The following is an 18,075-nucleotide window of genomic DNA, read 5'->3' on the forward strand; positions in this document are numbered from 1 at the left end:
CATAGTTTGAGCCTCATTCTTTTGAAAATGACGAATTTTTGAATAGTGTATTGATAAAAAATGTGTAATTAAAAAATAAGTAAAAAATTTGAATTTGTGTGTAATATTATTTAATTGAATAATATGTGATTGAAATGATATCAAAACACTGTTTAAGAATGTATTTTTTTTTAAAGAATGGGAATCAAACAATGGCTAAATAGCGTGTAACAACTTATTTTTTCATTATATTTTTAAAAAAATAAATAAAAAGTACAAAAAATATTTTTCCCTTACAAAATATTTTGACATAAATCATTATCAAGGACGAGATACTAATTAATGAAAAATTAAAGATAAGAATTCGACGAAAAAATTTTTTTTTTGGCGCTGGAGGGAGAGAGGGAGGGTAAAAAAAAAATAAATAATAAAAATTCCCACCTGAGGGTTGATGCTTTCGTCCTATCTGAAAATCTGAAACATGTTTGTCTTTTTTTATTTTATTTTATTTATTTATTTATTTATTTTGCTTGAATTACATTGGCCATATGCAAACATAAATGTAATGCAAAAGAGACAAATAACATGATCCATAATATAAATTTACTACTTCATAACATTATTGTTATTTTCAAATAACTATATTTAATTAGCTGCAAAGGGCAAACTGCTCAAATAACTTCCGTCTCCTGAAATTCTAAGTCAAGTTCATCGTCAATCTTTGTTGTTGTAGTCATAAATATGTTAAGAACAGGAATCGTTGGCAGCAAAAGTTGAACGCTTAGCTTAAAACTCCTCCAAATGCCAGAGATACCAGTAATGCATAAGGAGAGCAGCAAAATTATGGGGTAGATATACCAAAAGATATCTTGCGGGAAAAATAGTGAGGCCAAGAAACAAACCAATAGGGAAGCTGAGTAATTCTTGACTTGAATGCGTAAGTATCCCATATCAACTTGACCTGTCAGTGGGATTTCAATGGAGATGAAGGAGAAGAGAAAGAAAAAGCTAGCGAAAAGCCAAAACTTGATCCAACTGAAGTTTCCAATTACTATACCAAATGGATCCCATTCCCAAGGCATGGCCGCATATGATTTCAATATGTTTATAACGAAGAGGGCAGCGTATCTTAGATCAAAGTATGACATTATTCTTCTCAAAGAACTGAATGCTTGGGTGAGACAATTGAAGGAGAAGTGATGAATTGAATATGAAGATGATACTTGCCTAGCCATTTTGATTTGGGACGATATATATATCAGAGAATGAAGTTTACCAGAAACATCCAAGTTCATTTCAACTTTTTCAACCCCTGACCTGCTGACCATCTTACTATTTCGGATCTATGGCCACGTAGGTTTTCTAAACATTGGATATTGTCTTCTTTCAACACCAGACCCTTTAACTTTTTCAGATCTATGGGAGGTAGGTTTTCTAAACATTAGATATTGTCTAATATTTTATTTTTTCATAATCACCAGCATTGTCCAACCAACACATAATGAATGTTGATGCAAAGATTCCACCGGATGAAAAAGATAGGTTGAATAGCATGTTCTTCCAACATACATGGTACTAAACAGCCCCCAGGGCATATCTCCCAGTGGCAAAGGACAGGGCGGATAGGGCTCAGCGCGGCAGTGTGCAGAGTTCGATTCCCCGCTAGGTGGAATTGGCTTTGTTGCAAGCGGAAGTTACCATATAGGTTAACAGCCTTGGCCTATCCATATGCTCTCCACCCTGGCTCCTGGGAAGCACATCCTGCAATTTACCTCCTCCACGATGGTCCAGGGCAGGATCGGTGGGGGCCCTTAAGGTTGGGGTTCAACCTTTAAACAAATCAAAGATTTGACAAAGATTCAGGCAAGAAAATGTGGCCAACTTTTTGAACCTTTATTGGTAAATGAATGACTGCGTGGAAATAAAACGAAATGAAGAAACCAAGAGAAGTGCATGCCTTCATTTTCTAGAGCAAATCATAACCAGCATTCCCTTCACACAATAATTTGTAATACAACATTTCCGATTTGTAACAAATTTAATTGACTGATGATGATTTGTCAATAAATAATGTAATTAAAACTGTATATTAAAGGAAGAAAATTATATATAAGTAATCAAACTAAACTTAGAAAATAATGTTTTATATTGATTATGTTATAAATAATTTAAATTATAAAAAGATTTATTGAGCAATAGATGAAAAATAAAAGAAATAAATAAAGAATTTTTTTTTTTTTTGTCGACAATAAACAACCAAAGTAATATCGATGAATACCACAGATATTATGATCGATAACTGCTGATCGAAGTGGGTTGGTGAATTAGGAATCACTGATTGTGTTGATGATATTTCATCTCGAATTCTGCCTGATACCATAAGTGATCATTAATGTTTCAATAAATAAAGTAGTTAAAATTTAATATTAACAAATAAATATTATGTTGTTAATACAATTAAAACTTGAAAATAACATAAAATTAAAAAACCAAGGATTTCTTAAGTTACTACCCAATAAAACAAAAAAAAAAATTGCTTCCCTACCGCATAATTAATGACCAAAGCACAGCCGATGATTGCCACTTACATAATTATCATCGATAAACGTGGACGGAGATGGAGATGTGTCGATGGTCATCATTGGTATCATTGTCAAAACTTTTGTCCACATTATGGACTAAATTTTCGTTGGTGAATGGATGTTCCATTAATTTTATTATTATCATCATCATGGTAATTATCTTTTCTTTTTCCAAATTATCAAATTATTAGATTTGTTAATGGGTGCTTTTAAACTTTTGTTAGCTTCCATTATAAGATGCCATATAGTGGATGTTATCTGCTTCAATTTGTAACCATCACTTTTGGTTTCTTTAAAGGAAACGAAGGTGAAGTAATTTCCCAGCGACAATTCAATGCAATAATATATTAAATTCCATTATTACGGTATCTAGTAGATAACATTTTTGGTAGTGATGTGTCACAAGAGGAACGTTTTTAGAGAAAGTAAAAGAAAGGAAAGACTCACAAGAGGTACGTTTTTAGAGAAGGTAAAAGAAAGGAAATGAGGGTCGGTCACCCGGGATGTTAAACATTTTCGGGCAAAATGACATTTTCCTTAAATATATCAGAAAGAGGAGAGAGCGGACAGAAACCAAACTAAAATGAACTAGATGCGTTTTTTTTTTCTTTTTTAACAAATATGATATTAAATGAAGTGTTAAAAAGAGATTTATATATGGGAATCACAAATTTATTAAGGGTCTATTCTGTAGTGATTATAAGAATTGAATTTTTTGCCGTTAAAGAGAAAAATGGATCCCACCTATGAGTGAAAAGTAAAAAATGATGACTAAAATATTAAATAACTGTCAAAAAGCTATGTCATTCAAGACTTGAAATATAAAGTGAAGGAAGAGAAAATTAATATGTGCACGAACTTTACGTCTACTCAATTTATTACTGAATTTAAAATTTAAAGTTTTAGAAATGGACTTTTGAATATTTGTATGAGTAGCATACAATGATAGAGAAGAAAAGTATGCGAGGAAGAGAGAATCGTTAAAATATTTATCAACTTGACATGGTTAAGTTTCGAAAATTAAATGGATCGAAATTCAATAATACTATTTTTAAATCATTGTGCACATATTAATATGCTAGAGAGAAATAAATAAATAAATAAATAAAATTCAGTTCATATAAAGTAGCATTACTCTTCTAAATTAAACCACTATGCAAAGCTCTTTACTTCTACAATAATGGTTGTCAAACAGGCTCTATAATACAATATTGTATTATTATTCGAGCACAACTTTATAAACTTTAACGATCATAACCAAGCGTGTATGGAAAATTAATGGTTGTGGTTCGCAAAGGGTATTGGAAACGGTAAGCGACAAATATCCTGCACTTTATAAGAAAGAGACAGGCAGCCTATAATAACATTACACGGCACAACTGTTAAAGGAAAGGGCGTCAAGGAACTAAATCTTTGAATTACCAACTTATTGATTTCCTTAAGAATATCCCACTAAATTTTCATTGCTGATCTTATGCTCCATTAATTTTATTATTATCACAATAGTAATTATCTATTCTTTCGAATTATCAACTCATACACTTGTTGTTTCTTTCTTTATAGGGTGGTGTAACATCCCACTACCATTGCAATGACATATGATTTTAAATTCCATTATAACGGCATCTAGTTTATCTTTATACTATGCTTTTTTGTATTGAAGTTGATGATTAGACATGAGAGTTGTCTAATGATGTAGATTGTCACTTAGATTTTTGTGAGTAACACTTCTCTAATGGATTTGGTGGTGACGTGCCACAAGAGGAGCGTTTTTAGAGAAAGTAAAAGAAAGGAAATGAGTCTTTTTCTTATTTATCAAGGTATGTATTTATAAATCGAAAAGTAACCAATGTTAGACATTTAACATAAACTAATTTACTCTTTAATTTTATAATATAACATGTCCAAACTTTGCGACAAAAATGAACGAGATTGCCATATTGACTATAAATATACAAAAGTAATGGAAATATTGTGAAAAGATAAAAAATTTTAAAAATATTCAATTTCTTCCCAACTACTAGATTTAAAAGGATGGTTTGAAAAGAAGGATAGTGCATTACACCACGATGCAGCAAGGCAACATTGGTGAAAGGGCAAACAAGGCAGTGAAATAAAGGGAGCCACCAAAAGAGAGGAGAATCTGATTTCAGAATTTGAAAATCCCGGCCTCTCGATAAGTATAACAAAAGGTGGGAAAGAGTAAAATGCGTAAACAAGAAACTCACCCTCCACTAAACTGCTTTACATAGTAGAAAAAGATGATATAGTTCAAATACCACGCTTTACAAACTACAATAACAGAAGTAAAACACGTTAATCTATCAATATCTAATTGGACAAGCAGTGAAAACTAGAATAGAGAAAAAGACGGTAAAGCTTTATAGTTTGAACAATGGAGCCGATAAATGGGAAGTTGCAGACTCACTTCATTCAGTGGTTATCCACAACTGCATTCAAAATTACACTCTTAATGTAACTAGTATACAACTTGTCAGAGAATGAAAAACTCAGTTGTTTTTTTATTTATATTTATAGCCGGGTGTTACATATTTATATGTAGGAGACGAGGTCCTATTCTAGTCTATACAAATCTTATTCCTACAATCAAGTTACTATGTAAAGAGAAAAAAAACCTTTCTATCCCATTTCCTATAATTCTTCAATCTTTCCTCAATTCACGCCGACACTCCCACTCAAGTTGATGCATATGGATCCATTATGCGCAACTTGACCAGCGTGTTTTAGAAATCTTTGTTTGACACAACTTTGGTAAGTATATCTGCTAGTTGGTCCTCGGACTTGACAAATGGAAACCGAATTGTCTTAGTCTCTAAGTTATGTTTGATGAAATGTCGATCTACCTCTACATGCTTCGTTCGATCATGCTGAACTGGGTTGTGCGAAATATCTATAGCAGCTTTATTGTCACAAAAGAGGTTCATTTCGATTTTGGGAGCAAAACCAATCTCAGTTAGCAATCTTTTCAACCAAAGAAGCTCACATAAACCCTTGGCCATCCCACAAAATTCTGCTTCTGCACTGGAGAGTGCCACCACTTTTTGTTTCTTACTTCTCCATGTAACAAGATTTCCACCAACAAATGTGAAATATTCTGAAGTCGACTTATGGTCCGTGATGTTCCTGGCCCAATCTACATCTGAATAACCATCAATTCCCAGATGGCCATTCTTAGAAAACATGTCCTTTCCTTGGAGAGGACTTTAAGTACTTTAGTATCCGAGTTACAGCCTCCATGTGTTCTTCACTTGGACAATGCATAAATTGACTCACTACACTCACGGCATATGCAATATCTAGACAGGTATGAGAAAGATAAATTAATTTTCCAACTAATCGTTGGTATCTTCCCTTATCAGTTGGTTTCTGATCTGGATATATTCCGAGCTTGTGATTCTGTACAATTGGGGTCTCCACTGGTTTGCACTCCAATAGTCCAACCTCAGATAATAAATCTAGAATATATTTTCTTTGGCATAGAAAGATGCCTTGGTTTGATCTAGCAACCTCTATTCCCAGAAAATACTTGAGCCCACCTAGATTTTTCATTTCAAATTCACTAGCCAACCGCCTTTGAAGTCGTGATATTTCTTCAATATCATCTCTTGTGATGATCATATCATCAACATAGACAATTAAAGTTGTTATCTTGCCCTGCCGATTTTTGAGAAATAGAGTATGATCTATGTTGCTTTATCGAAAACCATACTTCTTCATTGCCAAGCTAAATCTCCCAAACCATGCTCGCGGTGACTGCTTTAATCCATATAAGGCTCGCTGTAATTTGCACACCTCATTAGTTCCAGTGATCAGTGAGTATCCTGGTGGGATGTCCATATAAACCTCTTCTTCGAGATTGCCGTGAAGAAAGGCATTTTTGACATCAAGCTGGTGGAGTGGCCAATCTAGGTTTGCCGCAATAGATAACAATACTCTAATAGTATTTAGCTTAGCTACCGCTGAGAAAGTTTCTTGATAGTTTACACCATATGTTTGAGTATACCCTTTTGCCACAAGTCTTGCCTTGTATCTTTCTATAGATTCGTTAGCTTTGTATTTGATAGAAAACACCCATTTGCAACCAATTGTTTTCTTTCCTTTTGGTAATGGCACTAGGCTCCATGTCTTGTTTTTCATTAATGCTTCCATTTCATCTTTGATTGCTTGAGTCCACTTTGGATCTTCCAGGGCTTCCTCCACCCTTGTTGGAACATGACAAATAGAAATGTTATGTACAAAGGTCTTGAGGGGTTCAATCAATTCCTTTGTGGAGACATAATTGGCAATGGGATATCTTGATCTTCTTTCCTCAACATCTGGTGAATAGCAGCTTGGAGGCTTGCCACGATTGTGCCTGTAAGGTAATATATAACCACTAGGAGATTTTGTAATATTTGTGTTGTAAGAGTTTACCTCAGGATCATTCTCGGGAGTTGGGTCTTCGGGTACTATAGAGGGGGAAAAGATTGTAGCTTCGTGATCAGCTTCATGGTGTTCAAGAGTCGAAGGAGTTTGATCAGCTTCACAGTGTTCAAGAGGAGGAGTAGCCGGAGACACATCTTCTGATTGCATTGGTTCGACATGTTCTTCAGATAAGCCCAACCAATCCAATTTCATCCAATTCAGTTCTTCCTTTCTAGTCTTCCCCTGAAGATGAGAATTGGGTGAAAACAAGGTTTTGCTTTCCATAAAAGTGACATCCATGGTAACGTAGGTGCGATTAGAAGAGGGATCATAGCATCTATAGCCTTTTTGATGAACTGCATACCCCAAAAATAAGCACTTACGGGCACAAGGATCAAGCTTAGTCCGTTGATTCTTATGGAGATGGACATAAGCTACGCACCCAAACACACGAAGTGGAAGCATCAATACTGTTGGTACAGTGGTATATGTAGAGATGGCCTGTAATGGTGTTTGGAGACCCAACACCTTAGAGGGCATTCGATTTATAAGATATACCGCAGTGGTAACGCATCCGCCCAGTACCTATTAGGAGCATGAGCACCAATCAAGAGAGCACGGACAGTTTCAAGGACATGTTTATTTTTCCACTCAGCCACGTCATTTTGTTGAGGAGTCTGGGGGCATAAAGTCTCATGAATGATGCCATGTTGATGCAAATAATCACGGAATTTGTGATTGATATATTCACCACCATTGTCCGATCGAAGAACCTAAATCTTAGATGAAAATTGTGTTTGCACCATAATATGAAATGCCTTAAACATACCAAATACTTCATCCTTATGTTTTAGCAAATAAAGCCAAGTCATGCGGGTACAATCATCAACAAATAACACGAACCATTTGAACCCAGATACAGTAGTAACTGGGGAAGGTCCCCACACATCGGAATGGATTAATGCAAAAGGAGTGCTCTTTTTATTCATGCTCAAGGGATAGGACACCCTATGACTTTTTGCTAATATGCAAGTTTTACATTGAAAATTAAAATGTGTCAACTGAGTAAATAAATTCGGGAACACATTTTTCATGTATGTGAAGGATAGATGTCCTAATCGATAGTGCCAAAGCCAGATTTCCTTTTCTTTGATTCCACAAGAATGCTGCGTATAATGTGCTCAACCCACACTAAAATCATCCATATAATAAAGTCCCCTTCTCTTAGTACCACGCCTAATGATCTCCTTGGTGAGAATGTCTTGGAGAAGGCAAAAGTCAGGGTACATTAGCACCATACAGTTAAGATCAGATGTTACTTGACTCACAGAGAGGAGCTTATGAGATAATGATGGAACAAGTAATGTATTATGCAACTGTAAAGTAGGAGATAAAGTCACAGTTCCAGCACCAGTAACAGGAGAGAGATCACCGTTAGCATTGGCAATATTTGTTCGTCTCGGTAATGAAGTGTGTGTGAAATCCTTACCGGAGAACGTCATATGGTCAGTGGCGTCAGAGTCCAGCATCCACGCACCATGATTAGTATCATTAGATGAACTGTAACAGATACAACCACAGTTACCTGAGTTCGGGACCGGTGGAACCTGTGATGTCAGGGATAAATGAGGTTCTGCAGTGACCACAGCTGTCTTACTGGGATGTTCATCTTTATTTTCCATGTCACGATGTTTCTTAGCCTGGAGTTCCTTCTACCAATCTGGATACCCGTTCAATTTAAAGCAGTTTTCACGAGTATGCCTTTGATTGCCACAATAGGTGCATTTTGTGCCCTCTGATGATGTACGAGATTTCTGTTTCCCATTATGCAAGGTAGTAGGTTGGTCAGAAGGACCCAATCTAAGTCCTTTGGAGGCAAGAACAGCACCAGGAACAAAATCTTCACTACCAGAAATCATAACAGCCTGGTGAATTGCTTCACGACGGACTTAAGCATACGCTTGCTTCACGGTAGGGAATGGACGAAGCTGCAACACATCACTTCGAATTTTATCCAGTCGGTCGTCAAGGCCATCCAAGAAAGTATAGACCCAATCTTCTTGAAGAATAGCATTATACATCTTAATATCACTTGCACACTCCATAGGATTAGGACGTCGAAAATCTATCTCACACCATAACCCTTGGAGATCATTGTAGTATTTTCTCAAGAGATCCTCTAGCTTGTTTAAGTTTTGTCACACGACGTTTCAGATCATAAACCTGAGATGTGTCACTTCCATCAAAGTAAGTGGTAGCAATGGAGTCCCACACCAATTTAGCAGTAGGAAATCGTATAAAATTCCCTATTAATGAGGAATCCATGGAGTTAATTAGCCAACCTTTGACAATAGCGTTGTCTGTGCGCCATTTGCGAAAGGATGGATCTATTGAGAGTGGTTATGGAATGTCTCCATTGATATATCCCAACTTGTCTTTACCGGAGATATACATCTCGACAAGTTAGGACCACAGGGCAAAGTTGGTACCATCCAACTTGATGCCAATCGGAGCAGCGGAAGGTTCGGTGGTCAAGGCAGGTGTTTGGATCTTAGTAAAGGCTTCAGTCATTTTTGCTATGAATTCGGTGAAGATAGAATCAGACTGAGATGCACCAGTTTGTTGTTCTGCATCAGAGTCTGACATAACTGGAGACGTAAGGAAAAAAAAACGGGTTTATGATTTTATGGTATGATAATGCCTAGGATGTTGCTCTGATACCATGTCAGAGAATGAAAAACTCAGTTGTTTTTTATTTATGTTTACAGCCGGGTGTTACATATTTATATGTAGGAGAAGAGGTCCTATTCTAGTGTATATAAATCTTATTCCTACAATCAAGTTACTATGTAAAGAGGAAGAAAAAACTTTCTATCCCATTTCCTATAATTCTTCAATCTTTCCTTCATTCACGCTAACACAACTGAGTTTGGGTCACCTACTCCAGCTTGCATCTGGCAATGGATCTTTTTACCTCAACATTGCCAAGAAACCCTAGAGCCCGACCTAGTGTGAGCGACCATTGGAGTTGTGCATAGGAGATGCACTTGGAGATGTCACACACCATTCGTACCATACCTGTGATAATTAAATTAAATGCAATAATATCGGGTGTTACATAGAGAGTCAGGTAATTCCCAACCAATATTCTCTGTTTCTTGACCGGTGTTTCTAGGGTCATGCTACATGACCATAAACCTTGACACATCGGTTAACATATTCACTCACATGGGGAGGTCGGCATTATTTTATTCACCCGAGACCCACACCTCGATTGTGAGAGATGTGTCAAACAATGTGGTCATTTAGCTTAATTCGTGTTTTTATGCGTATCCTAGGACCAAAAGGACATTCCAAAATTAGATGGATCAAACCAACCAACCATAAAAAAAAAAAAAAAAAAAAAAAAAAAAAAAATCTTGATTCACTTTGTGCCCATAGAGAATAATAATAATCATTTTCAGCAGCAAGTATACAAATTGCCAGTATATCCATTGCTTAAGGCTACGCAACAAAAAAAAAATTATTTAGATAACTACCATATTATTTAAATTAAACATCACAAATACATTGTGACAGATAATATTTAATATAGGATTCCAAAGTGGAGATGATTATCTGACTAGTTAATAGCACCAACTCTATTTTATTATAGGCCTCTTAGTGCAGCTTATGTCAAAAAGTGCAAGATTCAATTCAACTTGAACTTTTTATCTCCTTTCAAGCATCAAATGAAAGCTCATAATTTTCCTAGCTCAAAAAAAAAAAAAAGGTCTTTGAAACAAAGCAATATGACTTAGGTAACAAACGAAAATCCACAGGAAAAATGTATAAGCGAGCAATAACCTTGGAAAACATGGCAACCCAAAGAATAGAATAGTAGAGGTAAAGTCATATTTAGAATCAATATTAGAGTCAAACAAAAGATTAAACAAAATCAACTTCGACGTGAAATCCATGTGGATTATTTGGCTTAGGTGACAACACCATAGATAAATCCTCCTCCCTATCAAAAAACTCAATGGGAACAACAATAGAAACATTATTATCTTTACAAGAGTAACACAACTAGACTTGGGAGGTAGTTGTTGGGACTCGAGCGATAGACCTAACCTATGACATAATTAGCGAAGATAGAACGATTTGTACCAAAGATTGGCCTGCTAATGAGCGTCATCTATCGGAGTGCAGGAATGTCATCAAATAAGATTTCAAGATTCAAATCATTAAGAAATTTAGATGAACTGTGCAATAACTCTTCGAAGTAAGCTTCATATTTTCTAGCAGGCTGATCCTTATCTACAACGCAAAAATTAATTGATCTAACAATTTTGTAGTACACGGGGACTTATTTATTACTTAAAACTCATTTCATCTCATCCCACGGGAGTAACAGCGTGCTAACCTAGGAGGTCATGACATGCAAAATGAACTTCCAATATCACCTAGCAAAACCACGAGTGACTTATGTCATCTTTCACTTAAGTTTTGAAAGTCAAAAAATCTTTCAATAGTGTTGAGCCAAGAAATGAGTCCAGTCCAATGAGACCATTAAAGTCCCATAGTTGTAAAGCTACGTGCCTAAAAGGGGGAGATTTTTCTATTTGACCTGATACTATTCATTTTTATGGAAATGTCTTTATTACCCTTAATAAAATGATTCTTTCTGTATTGCAATATATGTCCTAATCTTTTAAACATTTTGTCCTCTGTTTACTCTATTTTGGATATTTGAATAGAAAATCATTCTATGATCTAATAAATAAGAATAATATGCAACATTCATATCATATTTTCTAATTAAAGTACTATATTTTTCAAATGGTAAATTTGTATTTTTTAATTGAGATATAATATTCTTTATTTCTTCTAGCACCCTTTCTAATAAATTATCTAATCCTTCAACTGTATATCTTGGCACTTTTCAAAATAATCATCATGCAATTGTCCATGCGATTCTTTTAAGATCTTAAAAAGATTCATTCTAACTTTAGCAAAAATTTAATAGTTTTACCTTAGGTTTGATCTAGACTTGTATTCTTAAAATCGAGTGACCTTCGAGCTCTAAATTTGTAAACTGCTTCCTTCAACGACTTCCTGCCTTCACGAAATTGTTACTATTTCAACTACTTGCTCTCACTGTGTCAACTTCTAAAGAATAAAATTCTAGACTTCTATTAAAGAAAACTCTCTTTTTGCTAAGATAAGAAGGAAACTTTTTATTAGATCCTTCAAGAATCTATGGAAAAAAGATTTAGAAACTCATATTGATATCAAAATATTGAAATTTTATTTCTATTGATACAAGACTTCTATTTGATACAAATGGATTTCCAGAAAAACTGGTTTTTCAAACTGAGAATGGGCTATTGCTTACAATTCGAGAATTCGGGATAAGATGATCTGCTATTCTTCTATGGTAATGTCTCTATTTATACAAGTTTTTGAGACTATTACATCATTAATTATATAAGCAAAGGTACACTTGCCTCTCTATTTTCTTCCTTGGGCCTACATCTTCACATGTTGGTTTAACTTTTTTATCCAAAGAGTCTTTTTTTCAATTATTGCTCTTTATCTTCAATGTCTTCACATGTAATATTATTGTCCTTCATACACCTTTGTCAAAAGGTGCTTTATCTTCTTCTTTCATTTCTTCACATGCAGTTGGGGCACTCCCTTAGTTGGCAGGATTCTTTTATAGTGGTAGGACATCCTGAAAATTGATGTATATCAAATCTTGTAATATACTCTTTTAAAATTTTTAATTTTGCATATCCTCCATTGGATACCAACATCCAATTTTCATATTGGCACAGGTACGAGAATTTTTTATCAAACAAATTTTTGGCAATATTGTAAATGACTATAATTTCAAGTACTCTTCTATGTCTAATCCATGATTTTGTCACTGTTGGGACTTTTCTATTATTCTCTGTAACATCAATTTGGAAATTGGCTGCAACATATCCAATTGAAATTATGTGTTCAACTGGATAGTAAACAATTCCATTATATTCTGGACTGACTGAATAAAATTTTAAAAATATCTTCCTTCCCTTGACAATTCTAGATACTTCCTTAATGAATATGTCATCAAATTTTGAAATTTCAATAAAATCTTTTCCTGGATAAATCAAATCCATGAATCCATAGTCTGTCATGATTTTTATAAATGAAGGGTCACCTTCTTCCATGGCTGTTATTCTGGGATAAACATTATTTTTCGGAGAAATGAAATATGAATCACTTATTTTTATTTCATAAGCAATCTTCAGTATTTCGGCATATTTTTCTTCGTTTGGATCTAAAAGAATTTTATCTTCTTGGTCTATGATACTGATTGTTTTGGTATCTCTTTTATCTCCATGTATCATAACTTTCTTGGTTGATGATACAAAAATGGAATCTCCTTTATTATCAGTTGATATGTTGTCACGTCTGGGTCCACTGCTGCTTCCAACTATCCCTGTTTGGTATTGATTAGGAAAACTCATTTCTGAGCTCTTTGGTATATCTGTTTCAAACAGTATATTTTTTATTTGTGCTGCAATAGCATCAACTTGATTTTTGAGTTCTGTGGCATATTTATAATACTCAGTAGTGATATTCAACAATATTTTCATATTTGAGTTGAACATCTCTGAGATCTGGGTTGCTCCAGAACTTATATTTTCAGATTCTTCTTTAAGAAAATTTGTCCTTTCTTGTATATGTATAATAGATTGGTATAACTCCATGGTTTTGGCTTTATCCATCAGCAAATTCTACGTTTCTGCTGAGAAAATCTACAAGAAAATTATTAATTCCTTTAATATGAACTATATCAAAATTATAAAATGCTAAATAAGCTTGCCATCTATGAAGCCTTCTGTATTGTGATTCTGAGGATAACTTATTCCTGACTAATCCTGCAACTTGAGAATTATCAGTTCCAACAATAATTTTTTTGGATAATAAAAACAATGAGAACTTTTTTATTCCTCTAATAATTGCTAGTAATTCTTTTTCATGAGTAGTATAATTTACTTCTGCTTGGTTACAGGTTCAACTAGAGTATATACAAATTTCATTAAGATCTGTTTTTAATATTGCTGCCCAATATTTATCTGAGGCATCAATATTAATAATTAAATTATCTTTTTCATCTGCTAATTTTAATTTTGGTAAATTTTTGCATTCTTCTTTTAATAATTTAACTATTTCTGTATGTTCTTCATTCCATCCCTTAGTATTTGTTTTTCTAAGTAAAACTTGGATTTTATGCCTTTTCCTAGAAAAATTTTCAATAAATCCTTCTGTATAATTTAAACATCCTTAAAAATTTTTGAATTTGTTCCTTAGATTCTAATTTATCTGGAAAACTTTCTATCTTTTTGGATATATGAGTTTGTAATTTTATGCCTCTTTTATCTATTGATAATTTAAGAAAGTCTATCTCTTATTTTTCTATTATAGATTTATTTTTAAATAGTACAATTCCTTCTTTTTTACATTCATTAATAAATTGGATTAAATGATTTCTATGCTCTTCTTTACTATTAGAACATATTAATATATTATCAATATAAACTATTAGAAATTCATTAAATTTTTTAAATATATTATCCATCTTTCTTTAATATATTTGTGGTGCGTTTTTCAAGCCAAATGGCATAACTAACCATTTATATTTTCCTTGAGGTGTGCTAAATGCAGTATATTGTATGCTATCTTCTTCCATTTTTTCTTGCCAAAATCCTAATTTACAATCAAATTTAGAATAATATTGTTTTTCTCTTGCAAGATTTATTAGTACTTCCTTATTTGGTAGAAAATAACCATCAAATTTTGTATATTTGTTTAATTCTTTATAATTTATAACCATTCTAGCTTTTCCTCTAATTTTGTTCAGAGTGTTTCATAATCATAAAGGCTGGACTATTATGAGGTTCATTACTAGATCTAATAAGTTTTTGTTCTAATAATTCTTTTATCTGTTTTTAAATTCTTGTGTATCTTCTATTGTATACATCATTGGTCTTACTCTTATTATAACATTTTCTGTTAATTTTATTTTGGCTTTTGGGTGATGTGGTTTCCAAAATAATAATGGATTTTCTCCATAAACCTTTTCTAATTGTTCAATAATTTTTTCTATATTCATTTCTATTCCTGTTGTTAGAACCTTTTTATATAATATTCTTTTATTTTTTATTTCATTATTAAGAATTGATTTTTTCTCCCATTTATCACCACTTTGGGCTGGCTAAACTCTATAAAGTTTAAATTCTCTAGGCATTTTTAATAAGTGTCCACAAGGTGTTTGTAACATTATCATATAATTATTTTGTTTATAATATTGAAATTGTTGTATGAAATCATTTCCTAATAATATATCACATTCTAATTTATCATATTTATAAATTTTATTTATTGTTACTTGTTTACTTCCAAGAATTATATTAACTTTATCAGCACTATTAATTATTTGAGTACTTTCTCCTGTAACACCAATTATTTTTATATTACTATTATTATTCCATGATTTTATTAAAAAACTTTTAAATATTATTATATTACTTCCTGTATCTATTAAAATACAAGTTGTTATATTTGTTTCTTCAATAGTAATTTGTATATACACAGCTAATGGGAAACTTATCTGATTATTCATCTAATTCTTTCTATATAATGTAGTTTGTCCATTATGAACAATATATAATCCTTCTCTTTTTATACTATAATCTTCTAATCCGTTTAGAAAACTCATTCTTAAAAGTATATGAGGGTTTATATACATACTTCTATCTATGTAACATGGTACGAAGAGATCTATTCCTCCTATTTTTATTAGTACTTTAACTTCCAAATCTGTTATATGTTCTTATCCATCAAAATTTACATACTTATATGGTTCAGTTTTATGAGTTATTAGTCATTTGTTTCTAATCGAAGCTATATGACATTCACTAGCTCGTATATCTATTAATATATTTGGTCCATTTATATTTTCTCTTCCATTATAATATTCTCCTTCTATTTCATGTTTCCAACATTCCTATACAATTTTACTTCTTTTATTTTGTTGATTTCTTCTAACTGATTTTTATTAGGTATTTTAAAACTTTTTAATCTTTTAATTAATTTTTCATCCTTAAATTTATGTTATTAAAATATTCTCCTTCATTTAATTCTGTTATTTCAGGTTTATTTTTTGTTATACAAAATTCATATTCTTCTGGAATTAAACTTATTTGTTTATTTGATTCTATTATTTTACTAATATCTTTACTTCCTTTATGAACTTCAATATATGGTTTATTGGAATAAATATTCACATAATTAGAATTGGTAAATGTGTATAAAGCTCTATATTCTATAGTCATAATTTGATCACCTGGTTGCATAATATCATCTCTATGAAGTTAGAAATGTAGTTCTAAGACTTCATTAAAATTTCTATCTTTCAATGATATACAATATTTTGGATAACATGTAAACATAATTTTTTAATATGCTAAATATCCTTCTATTGGAAATAACTATCTTTTAAATTTATTATTCTTCCATCATGTAAAGTTATAGTTAAGGATGAATGTAGCCCTTCCCTAAATAGTGATTTAAATATTATTTGTATTCCTACTAAATAAACATATTGAATTTTTTCACTTTGTTTTTTACTAATATTTGTTAATAGGTCATCAACTGTATTTCTTGTTAAAAGATTTAATTTATATTGTTCATAAATTGTTCTTACATCTATCTCATAAGTTGTTCTTACATCTATGATTTTTTCTATTATGTGATATTCATTTATTGCTATTCTTCCTCTTTTTCAAATTCCATCAAAGACTTCCTATTTTCCTATTTTTAAGTCTAATGATAATTTTTGCAATTTTCTAAACTTGTTGTCAAAAGTGACTTTTAATCCATATCCTTCTATTTCTTCATATTCTTGTATATTTATATTATTACTTTCTATTTCTTCAATCTCTTTATTCAGATCCTGATTCATCTTCTTCTGTTTCACTTATATATACTTCTTGATCATAGTATTCTTCAATATCTGATATTTCACTTAATTCATCTTTTATTTCTAAATATTCTTTTTGTAATATTCTAACTTTCTTTTTATCACAATTAGGGTTTATATGACATATTTCTCCATAATTCCAACATTTACATTGGCTTTTACTTTTCTTATAAGTCTTATTTTTCTGTTGATTATATTGGTTATTTTTTCTTTTATAATACCTTCTTCTAGGTTTTATATATTTTTAATTAAAATTTTTAAACTTTTTAAACTTTTTATTTTTATATTTTCTTTTATTAACTCTTCTTTCAGGATTACATCTCCATTGCACAGGGATTTCCATATTTTCACAACATATTTTAGTTAATTTTCCTAATTTTTTTCATTAATTGTCTTTGTTGACATATATATGCAAGTTTTTCAAATAAAAATTTTATTCTTGAACCTAAAGTTCTAGGTATTCCAGTATTATCTCTAACATATTTTTCAAATTCTATTTTAAAATATATTCCCCATGAACCTGGTAACTTATTATAATACATGTCTTGGTATACCTCTTGATTTTCATTATTATAAAATTGAACATAATAGTAATTTTTAAATTTATAAGTATATTCTTTAATTTTACACATATCACATATTGTTAAATTTATTAATTTTATTTTAGCATTATCTTTTTCTCTTATTGATTCTCCTTCAACATTTCTTATCCAATTTTTTCCTAGAAATTCATCCGAAATAAATTTCACTAATTTTTTTATACCTTGTTTATCTGATTTGATTATTTCTGTTTGTACATTTCTTTTTATTAATGTTTTTGTATCATTGCTTATTCCTTCTCACCAATTTCTAACATCTCCTTCAAAAGATGCTATTAAGAAATCTATTATTCTTTTAGTATTTTCTCATGTGTCATCTTTGTTATATAAAAAGAATAATATCATCGAGTCTGCCCAAGTTAATAAGGCTTTTTTAGTATCTATTTTACAATTTAAATTTAGCTTTGTTCTACCATGATTAATTGGTTTAACATAATTATCATTTAATTCAAACCTATCTTTATATTTATTTCCT

This window comes from Olea europaea, unplaced genomic scaffold, assembly GCF_002742605.1.
Source record: "Olea europaea var. sylvestris unplaced genomic scaffold, O_europaea_v1 scaffold74, whole genome shotgun sequence".
NCBI classification, from domain to species: domain Eukaryota; kingdom Viridiplantae; phylum Streptophyta; class Magnoliopsida; order Lamiales; family Oleaceae; genus Olea; species Olea europaea.